The 27984-nt window shown below is 41.9% G+C and overlaps 1 long non-coding RNA gene across 1 annotated transcript; it reads right to left on the reverse strand.

The window, feature by feature from the left end:
* On the reverse strand, window positions 1–27984 carry LOC142142691 (uncharacterized). Its single transcript, XR_012689284.1, has 3 exons — window positions 27954–27984; window positions 4223–4290; window positions 1–731 (listed from the first exon to the last, which is right to left on the reverse strand). It is a non-coding gene; the product is annotated as an uncharacterized LOC142142691 (long non-coding RNA).

Raw genomic sequence — 27984 nt, forward strand, 5'->3', positions numbered from 1 at the left:
TCATATTACTCAGCAGATGTAATCACTCACATCAGTCCCTGGCCCATTGGAGCTTACATTCTAAATCCCCTACCACACACTCTCACACAGAAACACTAGGGTCAATTCTGAGCAAAGACAATTGACCTACCAGTATGTTTTTGAACTGTGGGAGAAAAGAACATGGGGAAAACATAGAAACTTAACATACTTAATAGATTAATAAAACACTGTATATCATTGCATTTTTTTTTGCATTTGATGAACCACCAGCTTAAAGGAAAACCCCACCACTTGCACTGGTGTAGTTTGTTTTGGTATCTTTCAGAGATGGCTGTCTCCTTCTGTGCTTTCTACTTGTAGTACACTATTTGTTTTTCAAATGTCCTCTTGTAACTCGTTTTCTATTAGTTACCAGTAATTTCCACCTTGGATCAGTAAAGCAGCTGTGGATGAGTTGTTGGATACAGTCCGATGGGTCTTTCTTACTTGTAAAGTCTATAGTCGTGGGCTGACTGTTCATGCATTGGAATTACTCATACATTGTTCCCTGTGGAGGAGAATGACTTTGTGTTACCATCATGGATAGTCGAATGCTGGGAACATGTAATCATGGCTGACATACTCCCAGGACCGAACTGAGACAAAAAAATCAGCCCTGGCATTGAAAGCACACAGGTGCTGTCAGTTCCGCGAAAGTCCATTGGAGGAGCAACTGCGCATGCAGCCGCCGAATGCTGACACTGGTGAATCTGGAAAAAAAAAAAGTCATTCAGTGGCAGCGGGGCCCCATGAGAGCGAGACAGCGCTCGACCTATGTCCACCGGCCCTTCTGGCATTTGTCAGAAGTGTTAGATGGTCAGTCCAGGTTTGTGCACTGCATACTATTAAAAATCCTATGCATTGTATTAGATGCTGTCAGATTATATGTGAATAGATCTTCCTTTTAATGTTGACCACACACTTTACATCGTTTCCCAGGGATCTTTCCTGTCTTTACAAGCCATCCCCTATGTTCTTCTTTCTTCAGGATAGAGTGCTTTGTAGAGCAGCCAGGCAGTATACACTTCTCCCATAATGGAGAACTGATCACATGATTTATGCAGCTTTTTAGATGTTTCTTAGCAGTACTGACCCCATAAAAAGTTAAGTAAATTCTCTTGTTGATATAGTAAATTGTTTTGGTATATATGTGAATTCTGCTCTACAAATGTGAAGCACTGAGCATTCATAAATCCAACACAACATTACAGTAATTATAATTGCTTGTGCAATTTGACAGCACAGAAAGCCCATTTGATAGGGACCCACAGAGTTCTCACTCTTCTATATAAAGTCTTAATGCACTGAAAGTCAGATGCATTTATGTGTATACAACTAGAATCAATCAATGAAACTGGAGGGTTTATAGTTTTAGTATACACTTTATGGGCCACATGTTGGGCCCTCCTACCTCTAAAAGGGTTAAATATTGCCCTTAATCTAAGAAATAAATTAAAACAGCACATTTAATCAAATATAGACATCACAAGCACTTAACATAGATCCTACATGTACTCCAAAACACCCCTCAGATTTCCCCAACATGCCAAACCACCCACTCACACAAAACACCCCACAGACCCAAGTCCCTGAGACTCCACATATAAATCTCCTCATATGCCCCACTCACCTATCACTAGAAGTACCAGTGATACACTACTAATATAAAGACTAACAAAACCCTGACTATAAATTCCTCACCTTGCTGTAATGAAGTAACCAGGAGTCAGGAATAACACAGCTCTCTCCCGCAGAGGAATGATAGAGAGGACATGGTACAGATTACACGCCCCTCCTGTGCTGCTGGCTCCGTGTGGCCTCCATGAGTTATGCAGATGAGGTCATATTATTTTTATTATCATTAAAAGTTTTTTTATTTAGTGCTGACCAATTACGCAGCACTTTACAGAGAATATTCAATCATTATTCAATCATTCACATCAATCCCCAGCACTTTCCTGCATTATGCGCCCAATAGTACTGTTATCTGTTTTATGCCCATCGGCCTCAACTCTTTTTCTCTACTAAATGCCCACCATTAATGTGATGGGGAATTCACCGTCAGCCTAAGCTGCCTGTTGCCCATCACTGGCATAGAGTCATTGTAGGCAACCTGTTGCTCTCCAGCAATTGTGGAGAACTGAAACACATCCCTCTCTCACTCTCTGTCTTCCTCACTGTCTCTCTCTTCCTCACTTTCGCTCTCACTCTTTCTCTCTACATCTGTCCTGCACCAAAACTTACCTATGTCAACAACAGGAAATTCTGCTCCATGTCTGAATAATACATGAGAAAATGACTTTTTTAACCAGGAAGAATTCTGTGTTCAAATCCAATACCATGAAATCTGCCAGTCATTCTGGTAAATTAGAGAATAGAGAATATGGAACACAAAAATAAAAAAGGCAAAATACACAATTATTGGTGATAAAATGTCAACAACATAGTAAAGGGTTCTTGGGGCTAGATTTACTAAACTGCGGCTTTAAAATAGTGGTTGCCTATAGCAACCGATCAGATTCCAGTTATCATTTATTTAGTACATTCTGCAAAATGATAGCTAGAATCTGATTGGTTGCTATAGGCAACTATCAACTTTTTCAAACTCGCAGTTTAGCAAATATACCCCTTGGAGTTTTAGTTTCAGATGATATGAAGGTAAACAAGCAGATAAATCAGGCAGTGAGAAAATCAGTAGAATACTTGGTTTTATAGGAAAAGATATTAGTAGCGGGACTTATCACTGTCTAGGCAACTTATCACAATGTAATATTTGTACAGTATATGGACTTATTTAGTATCACAACAGCTATGCAGTGTTTTACATATATAGAAACATATAAATGGAACCCTACTATGAGAGCGAACATTAAAGACAGTGCCGTAACTAGACATTTTAGTGCCCTGGGCGAGACAAGGCACCGGCGCCCCCCATCTAAGTGGGAGTGGCATTTTACAAGTGGGTGTGGCCAACCTAATGTGGGGGTGTGGCTAGCACCTTACTGAAATAACTCTGTTACACATATTTGCAAATGCATGAGATATATATATATATATATATATATATATATATATAGACCAATGGGACACCCCAGTCCCCATTGAGTATTATGGGGACTGCTGGATTGTGCGATAATTTGCTTAATGAGGAAGATATCTCCGATATCTCCTGTTAGACTTTTGTTAAATGGCCACATTACTTAAAAATGTCTAAGCCATTCAGAAAAATCCATTTCGCATAGTTTAGGGCTCTGTGATTGTACAATTCATTATCCTTTATTGGATATTAATTACATATTACTTCAAATGTTTGGTTAAATTCAACTTACATAATGTACAATTCTGTCCAGAAAAAAACCATACATAAAACACAATTGTATACATTTATAAATCTCTGTAATATTATGCACCACATGTAATGAAAGTTATTTCTTATCAGTGTTCAGCACTGAGGCAAACATGTGAAATGGTTAAAAGATGATAACCAGTTAAAATTCACAAAGCTTCTATTTATAAACAATGTCCTGAATGAACATTCCTCCTAATGTTTGTAAATCCTGAATATTGGCATAGGTGTCCAGGAATAGTGGAAACGTTCACTTACAGTTAGTGGCAGTATATCCCTTTCCGTGTCCGGTTTCTATCTGCAGAGCTTGTTACCTCTCCTATATAAATTGGAGGGTGATTAACTCCTGGATCTGGCGTGACTGCAGCATTCCATCCAGCTTCTGAAAGGGACTAATACACACGGACGTCATGAGAGAGAGAGATTAACTTTCCGCAGTGGAACGCATGTGCGTTCCACCGACAGGAAGTTCGGCATTTGGAACGCAAAGCGTTCCAAATGCCGAACTTCCTGTCGGTGGAACGCACATGCGTTCCACTGCGGAAAGTTAATCTCTCTCTCTCTCTCATGATGTCCGTGTGTGGACGGTAAAAAGGCAGAAGATAGGGCTAGGTAGCGGGCGGCTGCTGCGCCCACTTGGGCTTGCGCCCGGGGCGACGGCACCGTCCGCACCACCCTAGTTACGGCTCTGATTAAAGACATATAGTGAAATAGGACCATGCCATAATGAACTAAATGGCTTTATAAGTGGCGTCATTTGGCCAATTCCTAGGATATCTGATGCAAAAGTATAGTATGGTAAAATCATACTGTCAAACAGCCACAAATTGGTACTGGATATTGTATAATAATTACCTTCTGGATTTCACTCCTGCATCTTGGAGATCCTCTGGCACAGATGGGTAACGAGAACCAGGATTTGCCTGAAAATAAAAAAAAATGACTTTCTCACACCCCATCAGTCTGATGTCCTTTCAGGAATATGGCACTTTCACTTCTATTACTTGTATCCACCTGGCACATCGCTTCTGCATTTTCAGATTTCTGATTGATTTAACAGTCACATTTGCTAAAATGTAGCATAATTCTGTAAGAAGCAGAGCTGGAAACTAGAGAAGGGTATTTAATTTCCGGCATGCAATGAAAATGATTTTCACAGCTTGTTTCTCATTTCTAACTGCATTGCCAATGGATAGTGACATCAAGGTGCCTACTAGGAATGCATTGTCCAATTCCTAGTGTATCAGGTCTAAGGAACCTTCAGTGGAAGCTACAGAGGTTGCAGTAACCTTTAGTGTCACCTAAAACTGGCACTCTCTTATTTATTCAAGCTATTATCTATAAGGTGGCATGCTAGCTGGGATTCAATTCAAGCTAAGTGTCCTGTATCTTCTTTAAAAATGCCTGCAATTCTTGATGTTATTATGAAATTATAATTCTGTTTTGATAATGCATTGAAAGAATATGAAATCATAATCCTGCAAACTTTTCAAATGTAATTATCGTTTTATACAGAAAGAAAAAAATTGATCTCCCCAGCCCAGTTCCTTTTCCTTTTTGTTTTGTTAACACTTTCACAGTAAGAGGTCTGTGCAGGTTTTTAAATAGCACTGGGGGTCATAAGTTAGATTCTGACCAGAGCACAATCTGGAATTTAACATACAGGTAAGTTAATTGGCTCCTGACAAAATGTACCCCAGTCCCTAGCTCCAATGGGGCAGGGACTGCTGTGGATGATTACATATTCTCTGTACAGCACTGTGCAATCTGATTGGCACTACATAACCAAAACAATAATAATAAGGTAACCAGTCCAACTTTCATATAAATGTAATATAGGTTACACCTACTTAATTGTATTGGGCAAATAAACAGATTTTCCCAGTTCATCTATACAGGTTATGAGCAATATTGTCTCAGGGGACCTTTGGGTTAGTACTATCCCCATCATGCCAGGTTTACTCAAGTTGGCAGTACTGTATTTTTTGCATTTTAAATACTCCTTTTCAATACATGTTAGCTTCTAAGGCTAGGTTCACACTGAAGAATTTTCCGACCAACCTGTTATCTCAAACGATTGTACCAACGACTGAAGGTCCGATCAGTCTGACGATTCATGCATACACACTGACACGATTTACCTTCAGATCTGTACACTTCATCTGGTCCTTCATCTGGTCCTCTAGTCTTCGGAGAATGACAGCACAATATTCATTCATTCATTCATTCTTGTCATTGTCACACTGATTAAAACTGCCTTGTTATAGCTATCCACATCTCCTAACAAGTTTTGTTAGTGCTGCGTCTCACGGGAGACTCCTATTAGTCAGAGTTGACACAGGCCTTCCCAAGGCGCGGAGTCTAATGGACCCCCCGGTCTTCACCAAGAACCGCCACAAAGCGGAGGGCGTAGTTCGCAGCCCTTAGGTTAACCCCCTGACGTAATAGGAAAGAGGCTGTAGATGAGAGATCCGGAGAGCAGACTCTGAAGCAGTAAGGCACGGCAGGATAATTAGCTGAGATAGATCAGCATGCACTGAAGAATCCTGTCACATTTCAGTGAAACACTGGGTCGGATATACTGAAGAGATAGCACAATCAGGAGAGTCATAGAGACGATTACACCGATACTCTGGCAACGGAAGGACAATAATAAACCGGTTTGGATACACGTAGGTACAGGCAGCAGAGTAGTCAGAATGAATAGCCTGGTCAGATACACAAGAGCTCAGACAGTAGAGTAGCAAATAGGAATAGCCGGGTTGGATACACAGGATGACGGGCACAAGGATAGTCCAGAAGCAGTAGTCTAACAAGACAGAGGTCAAACACGACCAATCACCAGGAAGCAGCACAGAATACACAGAAGAAGAGAGCCAGATGCCAAGCTGTAACTTGCATAAGAACTCATGGGGCTCTATTTATTAAAGAAATAAAAACCGTATCTCCCTCAATAATGTGTGTTTTCACTGGAGATAGGGCTTCTCTCTATCTATCAAGAGAATAACATCAGTGATAGCGTTGCTATCACCAAAGGTAACCTTTACCAGGAATAATATTCACTGACTTTCTCCAGCAATAGTCATCCCCGTGCATGGGGAAGCCAATTTAAGAGGGATTGCATCGATACACATACTACCGCAATCCCTTCTCTGCTACCACCATCTCAGGATGACAATAGCCAGATCTATTTGATGACAATGCGCATTATTTTTCAAATAAGGCATTTTATTAACAGTGATTAGCATTAAAATATTGTTATTATTTATATATTTGTAAATTGTTTTCAAGTGGAACTGAAAACTAGTCAGATCACACATCCGTAGATCCACCAAGACTGGCCTGGTAAAGCGATAAGTCTACTCTTACCACTGCCACCCAGTATCGCTTAGCAGTCACAGTGATATTTTCTAGGTAAATCATGACGATAGGAGGTTTTCTATCACTGCTTTATAATAAATACACTAGATGGTAACAACTGCACAAAGTAAGACATATGTTGTGTTGTTGATCAATACTGAAAAATAAGAGCAAATATTTAAAGCCTGCGACTGTCACTGCAAATTAGCACCAGTGGCCTAATATACATGTATTTATGAGTAGTAGTGCATCATCATCATCATCATTTATTTATATAGCGCCACTAATTCCGCAGCGCTGTACAGACTCACATCATTCCCTGCCTCATTGGAGCTTACAGTCTAAATTCATTAACACACACAGACAGACACACAGACTAGGGTCAATTTGTTTGCAGCCAATTAACCTACCAGTATGTTTTTGGAGTGTGGGAGGAAACCGGAGCACCCGGAGGAAACCCACGCAAACACAGCGAGAACATGCAAACTCCTTACAGATAACGCCATGGTCGGGAATTGAACTCATGATCCCAGCGCTATAAGGCAGAAGTGCTAACCACTACGCCACCGTGCTGCCCACATGTGCATGGAATTAATGGTAATGAAAGGCTATAGTCTGGTTTGACAGTGAACCACCTTTATGCTCGCCTTCCATGACTTTAATATGCATCTACTGCTCTACCTACTTGTGTCACATCACTGTAAGTGAAAGTGTTTTATAATGGAATGCATAACAGCAGGTGAAGACAAAGCAAGTCTACAGAAACTGCAGAACAGTCTACTACTGTGTCAGCTTTCGCCATGCAAAGTGATAACTTTAATGTACCCATTTTCCAAACAGCAAAAGAACTTAATTTCATATTTGAAAAGAATCATAAAAACACAGCACAGTTAAATAATGTAATAATATTTCAAGAGTTAGTGTTAAGAGACTTAAAATGAACAGGAAATAAAGTAGTAAGAGTCATGAACTCCTGTCACTTAATAGAGGTGGATTAAAGATCAAGCTGTGTGGTAGGTGGGAATTGGGTTGAAGAGAGATAGTGGGGAGTAAAGTTCAAAGGTCAGGCAGTGAGATAGTTAGTTTATTATTATTATTAGGATCTGTGTATAGGGCATCACAAATTTCCGCAGCTTCATATGTGGCACTAGTGCAAAACAAGATAGATGTAGTTCACATAAACAAACAAAAGTTCACAAAAATCCTCATTGCACAAGTAGAACTGAAAAGCACAAGTAACAAATAGAAATAGTAATACAGGAAGGGTAACATAAATCAAGTCATATTACATATGGCAGTTGCCAGGTGATTATAATGATGGTAAGGTTGCCAAAAGATGACAACAGAGGGGTAGGCAACTGATGGGGAAGAGGGGGGGGAGTGATCAAATAAGAGGATGGAAGCCTTCTTGTAAGAGCTTACAATCTAAAGGATAATAGTTGTAGGCAGATGGGTGAGATGTCAGACAGCAAGGTGAAACGTGGAGAGTGTGCGGGGAAAGTATTAGGGTAAGAGGTGTAAAGAGGTCTGGAGGGTCATGTGGGTGTGAAAGGTTTAACCAAAAACAAAATCACCTGATCTGTATAAAAGTGACTGAGGTCCCATAAAGTTATATCTAACACTTACTATAAAACCCAAAGTTCTGCCACGGCTAAAATTTAGTTCAAGAGCCAATGCTCTTAGGAAGTCTTCAGTTACTCCCAAAATATAATCTTGAGTTGAATTAATCAGGGATACTGTAAACCAAAAAGCCCAGGGCAGTGATTGAGGGTTCAGGCCGCACTAGGCTAATACGCTCGTAGAACCCCTCACCTTCCACGCCAGGCTAATAGATGGAAGATAAACATGTACGTCATTAACATCAACATTTATTTCTAAAGCACCAGCAAATACCGAAACACTTTACAATTGGGAACAAGCACAGTAATAAAACAATACTGGGTAATACAGACAGAGAGGTAAGAGATCCCTCGCCCTTAATCTATCTATCTTCCTACTTCCCAACATCAATGTTTATCTTCCGGTGTTTTAAAAACGCAGCTCTGCTTGGCTTTTTAAAAGGTTTTTAAAAGCTATTTTTGCCATTCATTTAATTTTTCATTAAAAATCAGAACTGCATAGCAGAGCGGAGGCATGAATGAGCAGAGAGTGTAGATGTTAAAGTTGAGAGGCTGTCATGCCTGTGTCTGGTGCCATCCTTGTCTCTCCTACTCGCTTATCCCCATGTGCCCGCCCAATATGACTCATTGTCATTAGCCTTTATCATGGGAATACACAAGATTATAACCTTACTACATTTTTATTTCATGTTTTCTTTTTACATTGGAGAACAACTGTTCTCATAGATTTTAAATTGAATTTAAGATTTTGACACAATGATTCTTAAGAAAACAAAGACAGAACAGTATTATATGAAGTGTAGTATGACAAATGTCACAATGAATATTGAAAAAAAAGAGGTGAAAACAAATTGGCATACAGAAAATATAAATGCAAACCAGTTTTCTTAAAACAAAACAGGAATAGAAACAGAAATGATGCCAGCACACTCACATAATTGTGCTGCCAGGGAAAGGTTAGAGGACCTAGCCAATTTATCAGTAGAAAGACTGAGTACCAATAACTGACATTTCTAAAATCAATACTTTAAACAGTCTTCCTTGCCCATTCTCCTCTCTTTTCTCTTTGACCTCACTGAAAGAAGTGTGTTGGTATGCTAATCTGTTTTACAACTGTTTTGTTGCCATTTTGTTCAAAAACTCTCTATTATGTGGTTGGTTCCACTGGTTACAAAATTATACCAAGTTCTTCTCAAATACGGATTATCAAAGTTAGTACTTTGATGTATTATATTTCCTATATGAACACTAGTTAGACATCTTGTAACCTACATTTATGACACTGCCAACATTTTATAAAATAAATAAAAATATTAAACCCTTTACACTCACAAATATTTAAGTGACAAACCAGAGTACATTGTGGGTGCATCACATTTGGAAAAAATTATACAACATGATGGGAACATGCATGCTGGTGGCAACCATACATCTACAGCTGGACAACTTACTTAAATGTCCAGCTTGATGAGTAGAAGGATATAAACATTTATAAACTTAACCAGGAACTTTGGTTTATTATAACAGGATACAGGGAAGTAACTTGTATGCAGGATACAGGTGTATATGTCTTTCTGTAACAGTCTAGTATACAGCAGTATGCAGTAGATCTTGTGGAACACCGGGGACTAGGGAGACAGAGCGTAGCCCTCCTCTCTCTGAACAATAACTTGAACCCAAAACTCACATTATTTGATTTAACCACTAGTAAAACATCTTGTAACCTACATTTGTGACATTGCCAACATTTTATAAAATAAATAAAGACATCAAACCCTTTACACTCACAAATTCTGGTATTCTGGACCTGGACTCTACATACTAATAGCTCATTAGGCAAATACACATCAGCCAAAGTAACAATATGGGATTGTACAAGTGTTAAATCACCATGAAAATAGTTTTTCTAACAGTTTCTTGAAATAGTTCTCTTTAACAACATTCTAACATTTCCAGACGCATGCCATCCACAAAAGAAATGCATCTTGATGAGTGCAGTCAAACTTGACCATTATTTTTGTGGGGTTTTTAGAACAAAAATATTCTTGAAATTCATTGATGGGTTCCCATTTTAAACAAACAATATTTATTTTTTCTTTAGTTATATAGTTCCAAACATATTATGCAGAGCTGTGCAGAGAATATATATCATTTTAAGAATATATATCATATATATCATCAATATATATCATCTTACTGACTGCCCTGTTGGAGCTTACAGTCTAAAATCCCTGGGGTCCATTATAGTCAGCAGCCGATTAACCTATTGTCACTCACCGGACTGTGAGTGCTTCTTCCCGGACATTTAGGAACCGTGGCCGTCCTCCATCCTGAGGGACTGCGCATGCGCAGCCCTTTCTAATCCTTCAGTGTATGTTCCTTTAACTTAATTGGCAGATCAGGCAACACTCCCTATATTAAGCACCTGTGGTCATCACCACGTTGCCTGATCTTGGAGTCTCATTCCCCATGAGTCTCTGAAGGTGTTCCTGTGTTTCCTCGTTATTCAGCGCTGCTGATTCCTGTGGTTTCCAAACCACTTCTACCTCTGTGGTTTCCAAACCGCTTCTACTACTGTGGTTCCCATACCACTTCTACCCTTCTGTGTATCATCGTGACTGTTAGCTGATTCCTATCCGCTGCCTCCGTGCACTACAGTCTTCTAACCACTTCAACTCTACCATATATTATTGTGACTGTTAGCTGATTCCTATCCGCTGCCTCCGTGCACTACAGTCTTCAATCCACATCCACTCACCTGTTCATCATCGTGACTGTTAGCTGATTCCTATCCGCTGCCTCCGTGCACTACAGTCTTCAACCTGCAACTCGTCTGTGTATCATCGTGACTGTTAGCTGATTCCTATCCGCTGCCTCCGTGCACTACAGTCTTCTAACCACTTCAACTCTACCATATATTATTGTGACTGTTAGCTGATTCCTATCCGCTGCCTCCGTGCACTACAGTCTTCAATCCACATCCACTCACCTGTTCATCATCGTGACTGTTAGCTGATTCCTATCCGCTGCCTCCGTGCACTACAGTCTTCAACCTGCAACTCGTCTGTGCTTCATCGTGACTGTTTGGCTGATTCCTATCCGCTGCCTCTGTGCGCTTCAGTCTTCAGTTCATCTCAACTCTCCCGTGTTTCCTCGAGACTGCTGCCACTATTGCTATCCGCTACTCTCCGTGATCAACAGTTCCAGTTCAACTCTGCTCTCCCGTGTGCCATCGTTACTGCACCTGCTGGTTGCTATTGGCTACCTCCGTGTGTCCGCAGAGACCTGCTGCTGCTACTCCTCAGCTCTACTCATCCATCTACTGCTGATCCGCTCTCCACGCTTTCCTGTGTTCCCGCTGGTCTCTACCCGCCTGTCAGCATTGGATTCGTGTCTCTCTACTTACCCCTTCTGCTAGACCATCGCCATTCTCCAGGGTCCTCCAGGAGTCTAGTTCCACGCTCTACTGATTCCTGTATGTTTGTTTCCCTGCTGGTCTACCTACCTGTGCGATGCACCTACTAGACCACCGCTTCACCCATCCAGGGACTTTGCATCCTGCCGGCCTCCTGCCGTTCAGGTATCTCTGCACTCCTGTCTGACTGCCTGCTTCTGAACCACGGTATGCATACTTCTCATTGACTGTGCTGGTGTATTGCATATCTTGCTGGACTGTGTTGGTTCTCCTCTGGAGTTTGCTATCCGCTGAGTCTATTGCCATCATTGACTGTGTTATCTCGTGCCGGATTACTTCAAGAGACTTTCTAGTATGGCAGTGCTGTTCAGTCATATATATATATATATTGTGCATATTACTGTGGATCAAGTTTAAGGTGCCCGTGTCTATCTTGTGTTGCAGTCTCTCCCCGTGCACCTCCTCACATATATATTCAGTGGTACAACTTGCTAGTGGCAGACCACTGATCCCTGTTTCCAGTATCACCTGTTCCAGTATCCTCTCACATAGCAGTGGTACAACTTGCTATACGCAGACCACTGACTCCCCGGATACCTCCACTTGGATTCCATTCCTTCACTCAGACAGCGGTACAACTTGCTATCCGCAGACCGCTGACTCTCATCACCTCCTCGTTTCTGTTGGACATTCCTCCTCACTATAGCAGTGGTACAACTTGCTACCGCAGACCACTGACTACCTTCACGTGTCCTTTGTCCATACAGTTCCTCGTGTATTATTACCTCCATATTGCCAGTGCTGCTAGTCATAGACTTTCCTGAGCATCTCATCATCTGCTATTTCCTGTTCCGTGATCACCCTGCTACCAGAGTACCATATTACCACCTATACTGCTCTGGTAAGCCTATCACCTGGTGATCCCTGGGTAAAGACTCCTAGTGCCCGTGACAGTAAGATCAGGCCATGACAGACCCAGATACGGAACCTACCGCTAAAGAGATGCTGCAGCATCTGGTCAGCCGTGTGGAGCAACAGGATGCTCGCCAACAGCTGTTACTTCAATGTTACCAATCGTTAACCTCCCAAGGAACATCTGGACAGACTGTTACAGCTAATATTGAAGCTCCTGTACTTTCCTCCGTTTCCCCAGTGCCATCCCAGGTGTCTACAGCTCCCACGCTTCACCTGCCTACTCCGTCAAAATACGACGGGGACCCCAAAACTTGTAGGGGTTTCCTTAACCAATGTTCAGTCCATTTTGAGCTCCAACCTCAAAATTTTTCTACCCATCGTTCCAGAGTGGCCTATGTTATCTCATTGTTTTCTGGACAAGCCCTGGCTTGGGCCTCCCCTCTGTGGGAAAGAAACGATCCAAAACTACAAGATAGTGCCAAATTCATTTCCACGTTCCGAAGTGTGTTCGATGAACCAGGTCGTGTGACCTCCGCTGCTTCCAGCATTCTTCGTTTGCGACAAGGCTCCCATACAGTAGGCCAGTATGTCATTCAATTTAGGATCTTAGCCTCTGAACTTCAGTGGAACACTGAAGCATTAGTTGCCGCCTTCTGGCAGGGGCTCTCCGATAAAATTAAAGATGCACTGACTACCCAAGAGCTTCCTTCGTGACTAGAAGATTTGATCTCTCTTTGCCATCGTGTAGATATGAGATTTCGTGAAAGAGAGTCTGAGAAAACAACTGCTGTTAAAGCACCTCTTCGTTCAACCCCTCAATTTCGTCCAGCTTCACCCTCTGTGATTCCCATGGAGTTAGGACGTTCCAAATTATCTTCAGAGGAGAGGAAACGAAGAGTAAAGAATAGACTCTGTATCTATTGTGCTGATTCCACGCATATGCTCAGCTCTTGCCCTAAGAGATCGGGAAATGCCAGGCCCTAACTAGTTCTGGAGAGGTGAAGTTAGGGTCCCTGGAGTCCTCTCCATCGTCTATGAAATCTAAAGTCTGCGCTTTTGATGTTACGATTTCCTTTGCTACCAAATCCTTTGAGTCACAGGCATTGATTGATTCCGGAGCAGCAGGAAATTTCATTTCTAAATCACTAGTGAATCAATGGTCTCTACCAGTGATTACTTTAAAAACACCCATTACTGTGACGGCTATAGATGGATCACGTCTCATCAATGGTCTCATCACCCAGAGTACGTCTCCAGTAACACTTCAGATTGGTGTACTACACCATGAAGAAATTTCGTTTTTAATTCTTCCAGTTACGACAAGTCCGATTGTCTTAGGCCTTCCATGGCTTCAGTGTCACTCTCCCCAGATTGACTGGCGCACCCCTCAAGTTACGTCTTGGGGGTCTGAATGTCACCATCGTTGCCTTTTCCAAGTTATTCCTCTTAAAGTACAGCAATCTTCCATCTCATCTTCCTCCCCGGGACTCCCTCCTCAGTATGCTTCATTTGCCGATGTGTTTGATAAAGCTCAGTCTGAACGTCTTCCTCCTCATCGTTCTTGGGATTGTCCGATCGACCTTCTACCTGGCAAGACTCCTCCCAGGGGTCGGGTCTATCCACTCTCGTTACCTGAAACTCAAGCCACATCTGAGTACATACAGGAGAATCTCCAGCGTGGGTTTATTCGACCTTCCACCTCTCCCGCTGGAGCTGGGTTCTTCTTCGTCAAAAAGAAGGATGGATCACTACGCCCTTGCATAGATTTTCGTGGACTCAACGCCATTACTATCAAGAATCGGTATCCCATTCCGCTGATCACTGAGCTATTCGATCGCATCAAGGGAGCTCGGATATTTACTAAGTTGGATCTTCGTGGTGCCTACAATTTAATTAGAATCAGTTCCGGTGACGAATGGAAGACAGCGTTCAACACCAGAGATGGGCATTACGAATATCTAGTAATGCCTTTCGGGCTGTGTAATGCCCCCGCTGTTTTCCAAGGCTTCATCAATGAAATCTTTCGGGACTTATTATATGTATGTGTCGTTGTCTACCTGGACGACATATTGATCTTTTCACAGGACCTGCCTTCTCATCACCAACATGTGGAAGAGGTCCTCTCCAGACTACGGAAAAATTCATTGTTCTGTAAATTGGAGAAATGTTCATTCGAGTTGCCCCAGATTCCATTCTTGGGGTATATAGTTTCCGGAGTTGGCCTGAAGATGGATCCAGACAAAGTAAATGCTGTATTACATTGGCCCCAGCCCAGAGCTGGATTAAGGCTTTGGGGGGCCCGGGGCACTTAAGACAGGGGGGCCCCTAAGATCAAAAATGAAGACAGTGGTTCCCAAACTTTTGCATTTTGCGGCACACTTAGAGTCTCCTTAATTTTTTCAAGGCACCCCTCCAAACTAGCATTGAAACTGCACATTAAAACTATCATTGATACCGCACATTAAAAATAAAATTGATAACGTACACTAAAACTAACAATTATACCGCACGCTAAAACTAGCAATGATACCGCAAATTAAAAATACCATTTACAATACACATTAAAACTAGCAATGATACCGCGCATTTAAACGAACATAAAAAATATGATAACGTAACACCAACTTTGACTATATATGTCTATATATATATATATATATATATATATATATAGATATAGGTGTAGCTATGTATATATGTGCCTATATATATATATATATATATATATATATATATATATATATATAATCATCATGCAGGACCCTCTATTTTATTAATCATTATTAAAGTAATTATCGAAGCCTGCCACTTATGTTAAAGCTTTAATTAGATTACATAAATATGTGTATATAAATAAATAAATATAAATTATATATAATGAACTACAATTTTATTCAAACTTTATTATAACTGGACGGCTTCAGTAATTACTTTACTAATACTAATGATCAATAAAATAGAATCTGCCACTCTGACATTGGCTCTACCAGTCTAATATTAATGTTCATGTTCATGTTAATGTACTGATAAAATAAATAATCATATATATATACATATTTAAGAAGACCCCTCATAGCATGATTATTACTTGGTTGCTTTATTAAATATGTAAAATGTAGCCAGAAATATATATATATATATATATATATATATATATATATATATATATATATATACATATATATATATATTCCTACTGTTATAGGTGGCTACATTTTACATATTTAATCAAGAAATAACCATGTTATTAAGTGTTTTCTATATATGTTTACTTATGTATAAAAAAAAAAATCCACTCACCGACTGTCTCTCTTGAGTCTTCATGCCGAGGAGCTGCTGCAGCTGCACATGCGCAGCAGCTCCATTTCAGCCACTTTGGGTATTACAGCAGCCGCGGTGCTGCTGAGAAAGAGTGGGCGCATTGCGCATGTGTCAGCTGTTAGATGCCGCGGTTGCTGTCAGACAGCAAAAGACACAGGCTGTGACAGCAGGTTGTCAGACATCAGGAGAGGTAATGCGGGCAGCGGGGGGGTCGCGGAGAAAGGGGGGCCCGGTGCGGTTGCTGTCAGACAGCAAAAGACACAGTCTGTGACAGCAGGTTGTCATTGCCAGACATCAGGAGAGGTAATGCGGGCAGCGGGGAGGGGGGGTCGCGGAGAGAGGGGGGCCCGGTGCGGTTGCTGTCAGACAGCAAAAGACACAGTCTGTGACAGCAGCTTGTCATTGCCAGACATCAGGAGAGGTAATGCGGGGAGGGGGGGTCGCGGAGAGAGGGGGGCCCGGTGCGGTTGCTGTCAGACAGCAAAAGACACAGTCTGTGACAGCAGCTTGTCATTGCCAGACATCAGGAGAGGTAATGCGGGGAGGGGGGGTCGCGGAGAGAGGGGGGCCCGGTGCGGTTGCTGTCAGACAGAAAAAGACACAGACTGTGACAACAGGTTGTCAGACAACAGGAGAGGTAATGCAGGCAGCGGGGGGCAACTGACAGCAGATGGAAGTCATGCGGACGGCAGGGGGCCCTCGGAGGGCGGGGGGCCCGGGGCACGTGCCCCCTGTGCCCCCCCCTTAATCCGGCTATGCCCCAGCCAACTACTCTTCGTGCCATCCAGCGTTTTTTAGGTTTTGCCAATTACTATAGACGCTTCATTCAAGACTTTTCATCCATTGCATCTCCTATTGTGGCCCTGACTCGGAAAGGGGCTAATACTAAGCAATGGTCATCTGAGGCTCTCCAAGCCTTTCAAATTCTTAAAGAGTCCTTCTCGTCTGCTCCCATTCTTCGACAGCCTGATGTGACACTCCCCTTCTTGCTAGAAGTAGATGCCTCTAATGTGGGCTTAGGAGCCATTCTCTCCCAACGCTCGGAGCAACAAAAATTACATCCTTGTGCCTTCTACTCTCGGGGTCTTCTGCCCGCAGAGAAAAATTATACAATCGGGGACAAGGAGTTGCTGGCCATCAAAGCTGCATTAGAGGAATGGAGATACTTGTTGGAAGGAGCTCGCCATCCGGTGACGATCTTCACGGATCATAAGAACTTGTCATATCTGCAATCTGCCCAATGCTTGAACCCTCGTCAAGCAAGATGGTCTCTTTTCTTTTCCCGTTTTGAATTAATTATAACCTTCAAACCAGCCGCTAAGAACAAGAAAGCTGACGCTCTATCTCGAGCTTTTGTGACGTCCTCTGATGTAGAAGAGATTCCCAACCATGCTATTCTAGACCCCAAATGTATTTCACTGGCTGCTTCATCCACCAAAATGCTACCATTTGGGAAGACTCTCGTGCCTCCTACTCTGAGGAGGAAAATCCTTTCGTGGTTCCATGCCTCTCGTTTTTCTGGACACGCCGGTGAACACAAGACCTTTGAGATTCTCTCTCGAAGTTACTGGTGGCCTTCAATGAGGAGAGACGTCAAAGAGTTTATTGCTTCCTGTGATTTATGTTCTCAGTTCAAATCCTCCCGCAGAACTCCAGCAGGGTTGCTGCGACCACTACCCATTCCGTCCAAGCCTTGGACCCATATTAGTATGGATTTCGTTACTGATTTGCCACCAAGTAAGAATCACAATACTATTTGGGTAGTGGTAGACAGATTTTCGAAGATGGCTCATTTCATCCCTTTGTCTGGTTTACCTTCCTCGTCTACTCTGGCTGAACATTTCATTAAAGAAATCTTCCGCATCCATGGATGTCCGTCTGAGATTGTGTCAGATAGAGGAGTACAATTCGTTTCCAGATTCTGGCGGGCCCTTTGTAAAACCTTGGGCATACGATTAGCACTCTCATCTTCTTACCATCCGCAATCTAACGGACAAACGGAACGAGTCAATCAAGATCTTGAGACTTTTATAAGGATGTTCTCTTCAGCCAATCAAGACAACTGGGTAGAATTGCTTCCTTGGGCTGAATTCGCCCATAACAACATGTACCATGAGTCATCATCCAAAACTCCATTCTTTGTGGTCTACGGTCACCATCCGTCTTTTCCGGAATTTCCTGCCCTCCCGCCCACCCAAGTTCCTGCTGTGGAGACTGCTTGTCAGACCTTCAAAAATATCTGGTCTCAGGTCAAAACCTGTTTAAAGAAGACATCTAACAAATATAAGTCTTTCGCAGATAAGAAGAGGCGGGCTATTCCACCACTATAAATTGGAGATCGTGTCTGGTTATCTACCAAAAATATTCGTTTGAAGGTTCCATCTATGAAATTCGCCCCTCGTTTTATTGGTCCATATAGGATCATTCAAGTGATAAATCCAGTATGTGTTAAACTTCTTCTTCCTAAGAATCTTCGGATTTCCAATGCCTTCCATGTGTCCTTGCTCAAACCTCTCATCATCAACCGTTTCTCGACTCCTCCCTCAGCACCGCAGCCAGTTCAAGTTCATCAGGAGGAGGATTTCGAGATTACTGAGGTATTGGATGCAAAAATTTCGCGAGGAGTTCTCCGTTTCCTCGTTCATTGGAAGGGCTTTGGTCCTGAAGAGGGCTCATGGATCAAAGCTGAAGATCTTAATGCTCCTGCCCTTCTGAAGAAGTTTTATTCCAAAAATCCGGACAAGCCCGGTTCCAGGCGTTCTGTGCCCACCTTTAAAAGGGGGGGTACTGTCACTCACCGGACTGTGAGTGCTTCTTCCCGGACATTTAGGAACCGTGGCCGTCCTCCATCCTGAGGGACTGCGCATGCGCAGCCCTTTCTAATCCTTCAGTGTATGTTCCTTTAACTTAATTGGCAGATCAGGCAACACTCCCTATATTAAGCACCTGTGGTCATCACCACGTTGCCTGATCTTGGAGTCTCATTCCCCATGAGTCTCTGAAGGTGTTCCTGTGTTTCCTCGTTATTCAGCTCTGCTGATTCCTGTGGTTTCCAAACCACTTCTACCTCTGTGGTTTCCAAACCACTTCTACTACTGTGGTTCCCATACCACTTCTACCCTTCTGTGTATCATCGTGACTGTTAGCTGATTCCTATCCGCTGCCTCCGTGCACTACAGTCTTCTAACCACTTCAACTCTACCATATATTATTGTGACTGTTAGCTGATTCCTATCCGCTGCCTCCGTGCACTACAGTCTTCAATCCATATCCACTCACCTGTTCATCATCGTGACTGTTAGCTGATTCCTATCCGCTGCCTCCGTGCACTACAGTCTTCAACCTGCAACTCGTCTGTGTTTCATCGTGACTGTTAGCTGATTCCTATCCGCTGCCTCCGTGCACTACAGTCTTCAACCTGCAACTCGTCTGTGTTTCATCGTGACTGTTTGGCTGATTCCTATCCGCTGCCTCTGTGCGCTTCAGTCTTCAGTTCATCTCAACTCTCCCGTGTTTCCTCGAGACTGCTGCCACTATTGCTATCCGCTACTTTCCGTGATCAACAGTTCCAGTTCAACTCTGCTCTCCCGTGTGCCATCGTTACTGCACCTGCTGGTTGCTATTGGCTACCTCCGTGTGTCCGCAGAGACCTGCTGCTGCTACTCCTCAGCTCTACTCATCCATCTACTGCTGATCCGCTCTCCACGCTTTCCTGTGTTCCCGCTGGTCTCTACCCGCCTGTCAGCATTGGATTCGTGTCTCTCTACTTACCCCTCTGCTAGACTATCGCCATTCTCCAGGGTCCTCCAGGAGTCTAGTTCCACGCTCTACTGATTCCTGTATGTTTGTTTCCCTGCTGGTCTACCTACCTGTGCGCTGCACCTACTAGACCACCGCTTCACCCATCCAGGGACTTTGCATCCTGCCGGCCTCCTGCCGTTCAGGTATCTCTGCACTCCTGTCTGACTGCCTGCTTCTGAACCACGGTGTGCATACTTCTCATTGACTGTGCTGGTGTATTGCATATCTTGCTGGACTGTGTTGGTTCTCCTCTGGAGTTTGCTATCCGCTGAGTCTATTGCCATCATTGACTGTGTTATCTCGTGCCGGATTACTTCAAGAGACTTTCTAGTATGGCAGTGCTGTTCAGTCATATATATATATATATTGTGCATATTACTGTGGATCAAGTTTAAGGTGCCCGTGTCTATCTTGTGTTGCAGTCTCTCCCCGTGCACCTCCTCACATATATATTCAGTGGTACAACTTGCTAGTGGCAGACCACTGATCCCTGTTTCCAGTATCACCTGTTCCAGTATCCTCTCACATAGCAGTGGTACAACTTGCTATACGCAGACCACTGACTCCCCGGATACCTCCACTTGGATTCCATTCCTTCACTCAGACAGCGGTACAACTTGCTATCCGCAGACCGCTGACTCTCATCACCTCCTCGTTTCTGTTGGACATTCCTCCTCACTATAGCAGTGGTACAACTTGCTACCGCAGACCACTGACTACCTTCACGTGTCCTTTGTCCATACAGTTCCTCGTGTATTATTACCTCCATATTGCCAGTGCTGCTAGTCATAGACTTTCCTGAGCATCTCATCATCTGCTATTTCCTGTTCCGTGATCACCCTGCTACCAGAGTACCATATTACCACCTATACTGCTCTGGTAAGCCTATCACCTGGTGATCCCTGGGTAAAGACTCCTAGTGCCCCTGACAGTAAGATCAGGCCATGACAGACCCAGATACGGAACCTACCGCTAAAGAGATGCTGCAGCATCTGGTCAGCCGTGTGGAGCAACAGGATGCTCGCCAACAGCTGTTACTTCAATGTTACCAATCGTTAACCTCCCAAGGAACATCTGGACAGACTGTTACAGCTAATATTGAAGCTCCTGTGCTTTCCTCCGTTTCCCCAGTGCCATCCCAGGTGTCTACAGCTCCCACGCTTCACCTGCCTACTCCGTCAAAATACGACGGGGACCCCAAAACTTGTAGGGGTTTCCTTAACCAATGTTCAGTCCATTTTGAGCTCCAACCTCAAAATTTTTCTACCCATTGTTCCAGAGTGGCCTATCTTATCTCATTGTTTTCTGGACAAGCCCTGGCTTGGGCCTCCCCTCTGTGGGAAAGAAACGATCTAATACTACAAGATAGTGCCAAATTCATTTCCACGTTCCGAAGTGTGTTCGATGAACCAGGTCGTGTGACCTCCGCTGCTTCCAGCATTCTTCGTTTGCGACAAGGCTCCCATACAGTAGGCCAGTATGTCATTCAATTTAGGATCTTAGCCTCTGAACTTCAGTGGAACACTGAAGCATTAGTTGCCGCCTTCTGGCAGGGGCTCTCCGATAAAATTAAAGATGCACTGACTACCCAAGACCACTGACTACCTTCACGTGTCCTTTGTCCATACAGTTCCTCGTGTATTATTACCTCCAGATTGCCAGTGCTGCTAGTCATAGACTTTCCTGAGCATCTCATCATCTGCTATTTCCTGTTCCGTGATCACCCTGCTACCAGAGTACCATATTACCACCTATACTGCTCTGGTAAGCCTATCACCTGGTGATCCCTGGGTAAAGACTCCTAGTGCCCGTGACACCTATCAGTATGTTATTGGGCTGTGGGAGGGAAACTGAGCATCAAGTGAAACTGACACAATCACAGGGAGTACATGCAAATTCCTGACAGATAAGGCCTCATGCTAACCACCGTGCAACAGTGCTGGCCAATATAATGCAAAATAGATTCATCAATGATGAGATTTATAGCAGCAAGTACTCTATGCATATATACCCACTCCCACTACCGTGTCAGCAGGCTGACGACAGCAGGTATGATTTTATAGCTGAATGTAACTACTTTTTTCCTTAAGCCTGCCTGTCTTTATTTTTATGGAACATCGTGCTAAGTCTTAATACCAAACATTCTATATGACAATGTATGTTGTTGGTATGTATAGCATTGTCATCAAGCCAGATTAATATTGACTTTTATTGCTAGCAAGAAAAGTGTTCCAAATTGTAACATCGAAGAAGTAAAAGAAAGAAGGACACTACAGCATAAATGATTTCTACATCTTTTAATTTTTATTTAAAATTAAAACTCACCTCTCACTCCCGCCATAAGACTTCTCCCGTGCTGCTCCTCACTTATGGAATTCCCTACCATGCTCAGTCAGATTTTCCCACAGCTTTCAAATCTTTATACACTCTTTGAAAACCCATCTCTTTTTTAGAGGTGACCTTATCCCCGATAACAGTATTCACACCAATGTACCCTCACAACTGTCCCAATCTCCACTATGAGCCACATTTGATCCTCATGTCTCAGCTGTGCCCTCTTCCACTTAGAATGTAAGCTCTTTAATGAGCAGGGAGGTCCTCTATACCCTTTGCTTTTTTGTCTGCATTTATTTTGTCTACCTTGTATGTCACTGTTTTATTTATGTATAGCTTTCCCTACTGTACTGCTCTGCGGAGCACTGTGGCGCCTTACAAATCTATAATAATAATAATAATAATAATAATAATAATAATAATAAAACTGCAACACAATTTGATTGATTTGGCTTGGTTTATCTAATCACAGACGGAGTGCTAGTCTGCTTCCAAACTCCCATTTTACTGTATAAACAAGACTGGATTGATGGTTTTACAGTATGAAATCCTTGATAATGGTGAGTTCTTAGGAAATGATGGGTAATATTTGTCATGCATTGCTTCATATGGTGGTGGTCTTGTTGTTTCTATCTGTAGTGAGATTTTACATTTGGTTCTACCAAATAAATCCTATTCCCACAGTGATACCAGTCAAAGAAATATGTGTACATATGTATGAAGGCATACCATACATTACACCCATATGGTTTACAGCAGTTGGAAGTAAAATAGGTTGTATTTGTAATAGGTGGTACTTTCCTTAGATCAACAATACCGACACTAAGTACTTAGGAGCGGTGATATGTATCTTGTCTACAGCCAACCTTCTTGTAAATGGACTGTCTTGTTATCTGTGGTAACACAAATCACTGCACATGGGACAATGGCCTCCTCTGTGCCTTTATGCTACACATCTGTTTTCTTTCCTTCCATGAAATCTGCTCCTTAATTTATTGTTTTCAAACTATAACACAGAAGGTTGTCATAAAAATGGTTTCTGTGTAGTAATACTGAGCACAACACATGGATGACAAATAGTTGCATAAAGGTGGGCACTGAATAATGTGTCCAAATGCCGCAGCATGTTAAAGCAGCCTGATATTATTCCCCAGAGTCACAGCGCTCCTTGTTGTTTTTCTCAGTTTGGCGAAAAAAACAATTGGAGCCCCAGATTTATATTAGGAAAAACTAAATCATACATGCTGATGTTTTCTGACTATTTGTGTGGTTTAGTTTCACAATCAGGATTTTAATATTTATACACTAAATAAGTTCATATTATTGTAGCATTAGTTTTGCAACTGTATACATGATGCAAGACACCATGGGGTAAATGTATGAACCTCCGGATTCTTCAACTCCAGCGAGTTCAGCGTCTTCAGCGCTTAAATTTAAAGCGGCGCTGCCTTGATATTTACCCCCATATCTTCCACTTTGTCAATATAGTTTGGTGGATTCTCTTTTTTTCTGGATAAGATATAGATGTCCTTCATTAAGTTGGGAGTCCCAATAATCTATCTCCTCGACACATAATAAAAAAGTATCTATCCTTCACTTTAGAAAGATGCTTGAATAATGATTCTTTATAATAAAATACTGACACATCTGTGGCAGACCTCCTTCTAGGCTTCACTTCTTTCGCATTTGATTTCAAACACCATAATTACCATGCAGGCACCATGACAAGGTGTCCACTGGCTACTGGAACTGGATTAGGATGTGGGAAGCTAGGCCCGAAGATATTTACTACCAAAGATTTGAGAACCAAGGAGGATAGTTATATGGGTTTTTTTTGCTATTGAGAGATCTAAAACCAGCCAAATTATAAAGCCTTGTTTGCAGCATTTTCTAAAGAATTATGTTGCACCCAAAACTTTTTATTTTTATTTTATATTGCAAATGGCTATGTTAGAAGCCTTTATTAACTGTATACAAGGGGTCTGACATTTGTTTATTTTTAATTTCAAAAGCATCCTATTGCTAATTTTTGGAAAACCGATTGCAACTCAATTCATTGCAAATAATTGCTCAGTAAACAATTACTGAAACGGTCGGGAGCCACAACAGCATATCCCTAACCTTTTCCCCAGTGCATATTACAAATCTGCCACCCCCCCCCCCCCCCCCTCGTTCTAACCCTACTGTTCCCTTGTTAGCCTTACTGGAAGGAGCAGCAAGGATACTGGAGAAGAACCAGTGGCATCCTTTCCACTTACAATTTTATATTGGTTGGTGAAATTATAAATGTGCTGAGCATGGTTTGTGGGATAGTTTTCTGGCTTTTGGTAACGTAGACACACCACAAGTGATTATTTTGTAGATTTGAGGGTGAGATGTTAGGAATCTAGCTAGAGAGAGATGCACTACATGTCCAAACATTTGTGGACAACCGAACATCACATCCATATGTGCGTCACAATACAAAACTATGGGCATTAATTAGAGATGAGCGGGCTCAGATTTCGCTAATCCGAGCCCACCCGAACAGTGCGGATCCGACGGGATCCGAGCACTGTTTGGGAACTTCCGGGCGCCAAATGAAGCCAAACCGAGGCTATGACATCCAAGTCTTGCGTCGGATCTCGCGAGACTCGGATCTCATAAATGCCCCGCTCGCGGCCGCCATCTTCATTCTCCCTGTGGTTAGTGAAGAGGGAGGTATTGTGCTCTCTCCTGCTGATAACTTTACTAAAGTGGTGCTTTGTCCTGCTGAGTGCATTAGTACTTTGTCCAGTGCTCTGTCCTGCTGATTAATTTAGTCAAGTGGTGCTTTGTCTTGCTGAGTGCAGTAGTACTTTTTCCAGTGCTCTGTCCTGCTGATTCCAGTGGTGCTTTGGCCAGTGTCTGTGTTGCTGAGTCCATTGGTGCTTTTGTCCTGTATTTGTTTCTGATAAGTCCATAGCAATTTGTTAATCAGCCAAAAATCTTTTAAAAAAAAAAAAAAAATCTCTAAAAAATATATAAAAAAAAAGATTAAAAAAATATAAAAAAACAATTGAAAAAGTATAAAAAATATTATAGAGCAATATATTCTTGCAGTCCAAAAAAAGAGGACCTGCCATTTCTATTACTACGTTCATTGTTTCTGTAGTTCAAAAAAATAGGAACTGCCAGTTCTATTACTACGTTCATTGTTTCTGTAGTTTCCACAAAGAGGAACTGCTAGTTCTATTACCACGTTCATTATTTCTGTAGTTCCAAAAAATAGGAACTGCCAGTTCTATTACTACATTCATTGTTTCTGTAGTTCCCAAAAAATAGGAACTGCCAGTTCTATTACTACGGTCATTGTTTGTGTGGTTCCAAAAAATAGGAACTGCCAGTTCTATTACTACGTTCATTCTTTCTGTAGTTCCAAAAAATAGGAACTGCCAGTTCTATTACTATGATCATTATTTGTGTAGTTCCAAAAAATAGGAACTGCCAGTTCTATTACTACATTCATTGTTTCTGTAGTTCCCAAAAAGAGGAACTGCCAGTTCTATTACAACGGTCATTGTTTGTGTAGTTCCAAAAAATCGGAACTGCCAGTTCTATTACTACGTTCATTCTTTCTGTAGTTCCAAAAAATAGGAACTGCCAGTTCTATTACTACGGTCATTGTTTGTGTAGTTCCAAAAAATAGGAACTGCCAGTTCTATTACTACGTTCATTCTTTCTGTAGTTCCAAAAAAGAGGAACTGCCATTTCTATTACTATGTTCTTTGTTTTGATAGTTCCAAAAAAGAGGAACTGCCATTTCTATTATTACGTTCTTTGTTTCTGTAGTTCCAAAAAAGAGGAACTGCCATTTCTATTACTATGTTCTTTGTTTTTATATTTCCAAAAAAGAGGAACTGCCATTTCTATTACTACGTTAATTGTTTGTGCAGTCCCAAAAAAGAGGAACTGCGGCCTTAACAGCTATGTTGGTGTTAGACGTCCATCCGGTGTCCGCCATCTGTGCAGTGGAATTTAGACCAGTTGGAGGAGGTAGGAGCAGACATCTGTGCAGTGGAATTCAGACCAGTTTGGGTACCGGGGCCACTCCACTACGCAGTCCAGATAGCTGCGTATCAGATATTAAACTACATTCAGTGTTGGGGCCAAATCCAAAAATAATTAAAATGCACTGTCATGATCGAAAACAAGAGGTATTGACACGCTAGAACTCCACCCTCTATATGCTGCAGAGGATGGAGGAGCAGCCATATGTGCAGTGGAATTGAGACCAGTTGGAGGAGGTATTGTGGCCCCGGTACCAAATTGGGTACCGGGGCCACTCCACTACGCAGTCCAGAAAGCTACCTCAGTGCAATGTTTTGGACTAAAAACAATATTGTGAGGTGTGAGGTGTTCAGAATAGGCTGGAAATTAGTGGAAATGATTGTTATTGAATGTTATTGAGGTTAATAATAGCGTAGGAGTGTAAAAAAACAAAAAAACAGGATTTTAGTGCTTTTTATGCTTTTTCAAAAATAAATCAGAACCCAAAACCTCAAGCTAATCAGAACCCAAAACCGAAAACACTAAAAGTGCCCTGTGCACACCCCTAGCATTAATATGGAGTTGGTCCCCCCTATGCTGCTATAACAGCCTCCACTCTTCTGAGAAGCCTTTCCACTAGCTTTTTGAACACGGCTCTGGGGGTTCACATCCATTCAGTTTGTAAAAGAGTTAGCCCCTGGGTGTGGGGTTCTAATCTCCCTAATAGTCTAGCAAATGTGGTGAGACCATTTATTAACGTAATAAATTCTGATTTAACCTAAGAAATATAGTTATTATTTTCCCTTAAATCTACAGGATTAATATTCATATAATAACGTATGCATATCTCTTCAAGAAAAACTGCACAAAAGATGTAGTTTCATTTTAAAATGTGTTATATTATTAATTAACATTCTAATTGTAAAACTTATGTATGTATAAAAAAACAGTACAACAGAGTATTTATACAAACTCAACAGATTTTGTTCCATACAATACATTACATTCATTGCCTGTTTTATGAATATACTAGTTATTGTGTGTGCGTGCGTGCGTGTGTGTATGTGTTTCACCTATTATCTAAAGGTGTGTGAATGTATTATGTGTGTGTGGGGAGGAGGAGGAGGGGGACCTGTGGGGGAAGAAAGAGATTTATCCTTAGGTGAGATTCCATTCTAAGCATTCAGACACATTTCACTCTTTCATCCATTTCACAACATCTTACATGAAAGTTATAGTATTATAGCAAAGACATCACACAGGAGCCATTTTGTCTAATTATGATCATTGCATTAGTTTACATTGGCAGCCATCTTGCAAGCATGGAAACTTCTAGATCAAACTCCATTTTCTCTATCACCTTGCTGCCATATTAACTACTTCAATTTCTCCAGCAATAAATCACATTATTTCAAAGTTTACCTTTACAGACTACCTTCAGTCATTCTACACATCACAGGAACTCTAGAACTCACATTATAAACCAATGACTATGTAACATATTAAACACAGTCACATATTAATCTTCCATATTAATCTAACATCTCCATCAAACTACAACATAAACCAAACACAATCCAGATTCAACCACCTTCCATTCAATCCATTCAAAATTCCATTATAGCATTCATTTCCACATACTAACCAGCCCTAATTTGCCTTAAAGGCCACATCACATGCAGAAACTTTCATTCCATTCCAGTTTCCAGCAGTTGGGCCATGTGTGTTCTACCAGGCTGAAAGCAGCCAGCCAAAAGGACCTCTTCTGCATTGTGTAACACAATATGAAAACCTTTTTCTTGGGTGTAGTTACCCTCTAGAGGAAGTTGTCACAGCATTTCATA

This window comes from Mixophyes fleayi, chromosome 3, assembly GCF_038048845.1.
Source record: "Mixophyes fleayi isolate aMixFle1 chromosome 3, aMixFle1.hap1, whole genome shotgun sequence".
Taxonomy (NCBI): domain Eukaryota; kingdom Metazoa; phylum Chordata; class Amphibia; order Anura; family Limnodynastidae; genus Mixophyes; species Mixophyes fleayi.